This window comes from Phragmites australis, chromosome 20 (genome assembly GCF_958298935.1).
Source record: "Phragmites australis chromosome 20, lpPhrAust1.1, whole genome shotgun sequence".
NCBI lineage: Eukaryota > Viridiplantae > Streptophyta > Magnoliopsida > Poales > Poaceae > Phragmites > Phragmites australis.
Genome location: NC_084940.1, coordinates 19,185,811 through 19,193,472, shown reverse-complemented (window position 1 = coordinate 19,193,472; position 7,662 = coordinate 19,185,811).

Sequence of the window (7,662 nt, the reverse complement as noted above, 5' to 3'; positions counted from 1 at the left end):
GGCATGGCTAAGCTCTTAGCGATGGAGTTTGCGCGTTGGAGATAGCGAGGTAGGCAAGGGGGAGGAGAGCATTAGCTCTGCTGCTTTTGGTGGCTTGGCCGTGAAGGAGAGGATGGAGGAGAGAGAGCTGCTTCTACTATTTCTGTGCTCGGACAGGGAAGGGAAAATGGCAGAGAGCGAGAGAGAGAGCAGAGGAAGCTGCTGCTGCTTGCAGCCGAGAGGGAGAGCAGGGAGGTGAGTGAGGAGGTAAGGCTTGAGGTCGGGAGGTGGAAGAAGCTAGCTAGCTGTTTGCTGTGCTGTGCTATTGTGTGTGCATGTGTTTTCATTTGTTTATTTAATTCTGGAATATTTCTTGTGGTATAAGTGTCGTCTAAAAATTCTAAACTTTTTTCGAACAAACTAAAGCACACTAGCAACTTAGTTTAATTGATTTGACCTAAAAAGCTTAAGCCAATATTTAATTAAAATTCTCCAAAAATTCTACTATTATAACTTCTAATAATTTTTAAGACCTCAAATAAACTCCCAAAAATTTGAGAAAATCGCTAATATATTCTTTTTATGTACTAACTAGACAGATTGGCGCGTGTTGCCGCGCCTGTCTCGAATAAATGTTATGTTGAGCTACAGTAACAAGTGGTTTGGGAGTGCATATATTTTTCACCGTTAGTATATGTTATCGAAGGAGGAATGATGGTTTCCTCTGAACTCATATATGTAATATACATATATAAATATATAAATATAAATATTTATTTGTATGTATATATATTTATATATAAATACATAATATATTGGTGGACAGTAGCTACGACAGTAATACAAACCTAACAAAAAAAATTCATATTTTTTGAGTTTAAGATTTTTTCTTTGCATTTTAGATTTTTATGCTGAGCTACAGTAACAGGTGGCCTGGGAGCTTGGAGTTTTTTTTCATCCGGTGACAGCCAATCGGAGTTCGAAACGTGGCAAGATGCTGTGCTCCTCATATAGACGTCGGCGGGCAGAGTTTATTGGTACCTTAGATAGATGAGCTGTGGTCCCTCACCGATGAGTGATAGGATTGTACGATCGACCATACATGGGAACCTGGGTTAGGGAACCAGGGCTAGTTCTGTAGTGAGCGTAAAGAGTTTGGGGGAACCAGGGTTAGGCTCGCAGCTTGGAGGTCCATGTGGCATAGGAGAGTGAACAGTTGCTACAGTGCCTAGGCTGCCCAAAATCACGAGAAGTCTTCCGCCGTTAGGATATAGTATTGATTTGTAAAATTAATTTTAGCCCTAGGTCATAAGGTGAAAAGGTGAATTGCTTTGTGATGCTCCACTTATTGGTATTTTTCTCATTTAATGCGATTCTCTCTTTTAGTTAAATTTGAATTCATACTAATTTAAGATTGCATAAATTCAATCAAATGCTTATGAAATGCATGTTAATATGAATTTTCATATTTTTCATATGTGACAAACGTGCCCTCCTAAAAGAATCTCGTCCATAGATTCGTGTGAGCTTAGGGGAGAGTGTGAGAAAAATAGGAGCTTCACTAATTGAGCGACAACGGAATGACATTGATAACTATAATGGTATTGCAATGGATAGTACTAGAACATCACTCACATATTTTAGAAAATCTTGAGAAAATAAACACGAAGTCAATCTTCACATTCCCATGTGCTTTATCTTTGGAGTGGTTACTCCATTGGACCTTGAGAAATTTAATTGAACAACGTCACGGCTTTTGCTTGGCTTCATCAAGTATGCGAACTGGGTGTTCGCAGTCGGAAAGGTTGGGTTGAAGATTAAGATCATCCAAAACAATGGCTTCACTAGAAACTCAGAGACATTTCTTCAATTATGGGACATGGAAGATGTGGTGCATTGCGGAGAGTGATGGAGGTAATTCCAATTGATTGGCCACCGCTCCACGTCAGGCAACAATTTGGAAAGGACCAACGTAATATTGCACCAACTTTCCTTTCACTTGGAGGGTTCCCTTAAGTGGGGTGACTTTAAGATAGACATAATCTCCAACATCGAAGGTAAGTCCGCGACGGCGACATTCAGCATATTTCTTTTGACGAGATTGAAATGCACACAAAGGCTCATGATAGTTCTAACTTGTGCTTCCACTTCCATAACTCAGTTCGGACCAAACAATGGTCTCGCGCCAGATTCAGACAAATTAATAGGAGTTCTATATCTTCTTGTATAGAGGGTTTCAAAAGATGACATCTTGATGGTTGATTTTGTATCTATTGTTGTATGAGAACTCCACAAATGGCAAGCAATTCTTCCACTTCTTTCCATTGGTGAGGACGCATGCTTGCAACATATTTTCAAGGATTTGATTTACTCTCTTGGTTTGACCTTCGGTTTGAGGATGATAAGTGGTGCTATGGAAGAGCTCGGTTCCTATTGGGGGAAAATAAACCAGCCTGAGGATAATGGTTGAAGATCACCATTCAGGTCCCTTCGGAGCTTTGATCTCCAAACCCTTTGTTAAAAGCTTGATCTCTGATATCATCATATCCTTTCACGGTACCCCTTTCCACTGACGAAGCCTTCCCTTGGCTCCACCAGCTCGACCGCCTAAAGCCTCCCCAAAACACGACCTCTCGAAGTCTCAGTCCTTTGAAGATTTGGCCTCTCGAAGCCCCGACCCTCAGGGGTCCCGCTTCCTAAAGCCTTTACCTCCCGGTTCTAGGCCTCCCAAGGCCCCCGCCTCGGGCTGATCGGACCGCCTTCCCGAAGGCAACGGTGTGAGATAGCAGGCCTTAGGAAAGATCTTCCAGAAAGGGAGCATCGATCGTGCTTTGCCTGCAAAGATTGACCAGCATTAAAGGCCTAGGCCAATGGACGCCACTCTAACACCTCGGTGTGATGAAGGCTATCCTAACACCCCTGACAGTGCAGCGTCGAGCCGCAATCGGCGACCAGCTCGCCCCCTTTAGGTTGTAGGCACCACGATAATTACCACAATGGATATTTATCTCCCTGATAGGATAGAAGGTAACTATTCGGGATAAGGCCCAGTAATTTGGACGGGTCCCGGATATTTTTAAATTATCATAACTTGTACGCCAAGCTACACATGGCCCTATAAATAGGAGGCCATGGTCCTCTAGGCAAAACACGGACACAGCAGGAGAGAACAAGCAAGGCAGCGAACGCTGTGATACTCCTCCCAGAGTGATACATTTTTCTATCATCAATATATTCGTGGTGTTCCATCCTCTCAAACTTCATCTTCAAGCTTGAGTCTCCTCCTTAGAAGAAACTCTCACCGTACTTGCTGGGGCAAGACAAACTCTTGCTCCAACAGTGGCACCGTCTGTGGGGACTCGAACACAGAAGTGCTAAGAGAGGTAGGAATCCACCAGGAAAACCACCAAAGGATTAGCTAAAACTACCATACCCACCATTGCAAGCATGCAACCATATGCATGGCTGCCTCAGCCATACGCACCGTATGCATGCTCCAGCCCCGCTACCGTATGGGACGGTGTTCCTCCAACCTTGGACAACTCAGAACCCTGGGTCGGTACAGGAGCTCCAGATGGCGTGGAGACCTTCCAGCCTCTGCACGACGTAGACATCACCGCCTCAGGAGAGGATGCGGTCGAAGCCACAGTCAAGTGGGCCATCTTCCAATGGTTCTGGGAGGTCCAACCAAGGAGTGCCCCCACCTGGACTTGGTCCCCAGGTATCCCCTTCGACCACACCTGGGATACCCCGAGCGAGTCAACATCTTCGGAAAGTCTGTCCACCCAGTACCCTCCTTGGGCCCCTCAGGCGAAAGAGGGTCCCAAGGAGACGGAGGGCTCCGGGGTGCGTGGACCTCGCCATCGCCTCTGATGCCGCCCTCGCAATGCCAACCACGCACAGGGAACTTCTAGTCCACCTCATCCAGGGAGGCATGGTCAAAACCACTTCAGCCCCAAAGGCTGGTGCACCTGGCAGCCTCAATGGTCTCCCAAGGGGGAAGCAGACCCGGGGGAAACCACAGGCTCTAGGAGCCTTCAGCAATGACCCCAACGACAACTCCAAGCTCCGGCGCCCTCGGAGGCACACAGGTGCGTCCTGCACGGATCAGGGCGTGGCCACAACACCAACGACTGCCGCACCCTCATGACCTTCCAGGAGGAATACCTCGGAAGGCAAGCAGAATACATGATCGCAGAAAGAGCGGACGGAGGATGACGCAGGGTTCGAAGGCCTTAGGCCAACTCTCAGGCAAATCTCCAGCCCCTCAACCCTGCACCAACACTACCAACCCTACCGACGGTACCACAACCAGCAACAAGAACTGAGTCACAGACACGCCATCGCCAGGCTCCGAACGGAGTACCTCCGAAGCCGGGTTAGAGTCTGGTGGAGGCCTCCAACCTTACTGCTAGGAGTCCTTTTTCAATAGATAGCCACTAGCTAGAAGCAGTAGAACTTAAGTTACATTCTCACTTACCATGAACAATTATATAACTTAGCTATGTTTCATGCTACAAATAGCTTCTTATTGCCAACAGTTGACTGCAAAACTTAGCTAGTATAACCATGCAAAATCCCTACACTCCTGCAGACGCATCGTGCCTAGGTCGCCTGGGGGGTGGGTCTGCCTAGGTTTCGTGGAAGGCATTGTGCGGCCTTGGAAGTGTAGTTGCCACGTATCAAGAGATGTCCTTGATAGACCGTGTTGTGGCGCCACCCATAGGACATCTTCGGGTGGTGTGACAAGCCTACGTACCGCGGACGTAGCATGCCTAGGTCAACTGGAAGGCAAGATTACCTAGATTTCCTGGAAGGCATTGCGTAGTCTCGGTAGACAGTGAGGCCCACACACCGCGGGCACTGCTTATGCCTAGGTTACCTGCAAGGCAGATTATGCTCTGGATGCCTTAGAAGGCATTTGCATTGCCTCGAGTGTTGAAGCCACGCCCCAGGGGATGTCCCCGGTGGCGGAGTTGCGGTGCTCCGAGGAATCCTGTCTCTAGGAATCCTTGTTGCATGACAATTTCGACCCTCACTGTCCTCAAATTCAAATGAACATCATCCCATCTGCGGTAGACCTTCGGGGCCAGATAGAAGGGATGACATTTGTCGGAATCGGAGGACAGTGAGGGGTCAGAATTGTAAAAATGCCAATGTACTTAGGCATCTACGGAGAGATGGCGACTTTGACGGCGAAGGAAGGGGCTGGGAAGGTGAGATAGAAGGCCCCGCCGGTGACCTCCTCAGACTCTTCTTCGTCCTTCGATAGGTCGGGAGATGGCTATTGTATCGGCCTCCACAGCGGCAGGACACAGATGAGGTGCATACGCCGCCCCATGTATGGCCCCTGCCAGGACCTGTAGGAGGTGAAGACAGTCTTCTAGAGGGAGCTCCTGGTGAAGTCACAAGACATTCGTGTCTCACGGTCGACTATGGCCTTGCTGTCGGCCCATGGCTTGACCTGGTCACCTTGTACTCTTTCTCCCCCTAGTTTACTCTCTCGAGTATCTCCTTCGTAGCAATCTCTATACTGTCGCTCTTTGAATGCATCCTCCGGATGTACTAGTTGTTTAATAATATAACATGGACCTTCGGGGACGGTCGTGTCTCTTTCTATATCGGAGTGCAAGGGGATCTTTCAAATGGGTGACTGTATGTATGTGTGCCTTCGTGCTTTCGTACCGTACTTCCTCGCCCTCTTCGTGGCTGGTTTTTAGCATGACTAAGGTATCGAGACCTTGCATAGATCGTAACCAGCTTCATTTTCTTCTTGGAGAGAGGTGGCCTTGGCGCTCTGGTGATAGTAGATACACAGGGTAGCTAAGGATGGCCGGGCGAGGTGTTGGTGCCTTCCCCGTTCCCCTGCCATCGTGTTCTCCCCGGGTTTGGCATTTGGCTAGGCCTTTTTCCAATCTTGTTTCAGACTGTCGACCTGGTGAGGCCCCTGTTGGGATTCTTGGGGACAAGCTCTCGGAGATGGACTGTGTCCCTTCAGGCTCCTAGCCGCTGCCCAGCTTCGGAGCTGACCCGTCTAAAGCCCAGTGACAACATGTTGGAGGCAAAGCCGAAGGCTAGATGGGAGAGGTGGTCCGCGACCCCCTTGGCCTTAGCCGCTGCCCGGCTCTAGAGGTACTCCGTTTGGAGCCTACTGACGGCATGTCAGAGGCGAAGCCGAAGGCTAGGCATGAGAGGTGGTCCACGACCCCCTCGGCCCTTAGCCGCTGCACGGCTCCGGAGGTACTTTTTCCGGAGCCTGCTGATGGCGTGTCAGAGGCGAAGCCGAGGGCTAGATGGGAGAGGTGGTTCACGACCCCCTCGGCCCTTAGCCACTGCCTGGCTCCGGAGGTACTCCATCCAGAGCCTTGCGATGGCGTGTCGGAGGCAAAGCCGAGGGCTAGGCGGGGGATGTGGTCCACGACCCCCTCGGCCCTTAGCTGCTGCCCGGCTCCAGAGGTACTCTGTCCGGAGCCTGGTGACGGCGTGTCAGAGGCGAATCCGAGGGCCAAGCAGGGGAAGTGATCCGTGACCCCCTCGACCCTTAGCTCCTGCATGGCTCTAGCGGTACTCCGTCAAGAGCCTAGTGACGGTGTGTTGGAGGCAAAGCCGAGGGCTAGGCGAGAGAGCTGGTCCGCGACCCCCTTGGCCCTTAGCCACTGCCCGGCTCCGGCAGTACTCCTTGGGAGCCTGGTGACAGCGTGTCGGAGGTAAAGCCGAGGGCTAGGCGATAGAGGTGGTCCACGACCCCTTTGGCCCTTAGCCGCTGCCCGGCTCTAGAGGCACTTTGTCCGAAGCCTGGCGACCACGTGTCAGAGGTGAAGCCGAGGGCCAGCGGGGTAAGTGGTCCATTACCCCTTCGGCCCCTAGCCGCTGCCCAGCTCTGGAGGTACCCCGCCTGGAGCCTGGCGACGGCATGTCGGAGGCGAAAACGATTGCCAAGCTGGGGAACTGGTTCACGACCCCCTCGGCCCTTAGTCGGTGCAATGAATTTGCGGCATCTGAAATGTGTAGTCAAGGGTTCCACTCTATTTCCTGTGCCACACAGCATGGGATTTTATTAAATGTTAGTATAATTTTCACAAAATGACGTATGAAATGTGTCTTTAAAGGAGATGGTAAGTTAATGATTTTATCTTTTACCATACGTGTTTGAGTCACGCGGGTCATAGCTTTTCCTATAGGGAGGGGGATTTTTATACCCCTTTGATCTATTTGCTGTGCCTTTTGGAGGCTAGCGGGTTTCGTACCCCTTCGGCACTGAGGCATTTGCCTTCAAGATGCCAAGGTACTCTTCCCATCAGGTCCTTTCAGAACCTATCCGCCCGGTGGGGTTTTTGAAAAACATCCCCATTTGTGGGGTTTTTGGAAGTCTCTCCATTTTTGCGGAGGTTTGGTAAACTCTCTGTTGTGTGGAGGTTTTTCGAAGTCTCAACATTTTGGTGGAGGTTTGGTAAAACTCTCCATTGTGCGGAGGTTTGGTAAAGCTCTCTGTTGTGGCGGAGGTTTGGTAAAACTCTCCATTGTAAGGAGGTTTTTGGAAGTCTCTCCATTTTTGCGGAGGTTTGGTAAACTCTCTGTTGTGTGGAGGTTTTTCGAAGTCTCAACATTTTGGTGGAGGTTTGGTAAAACTCTCCATTGTGCGGAGGTTTGGTAAAGCTCTCTGTTGTGGCGGAGGTTTGGTAA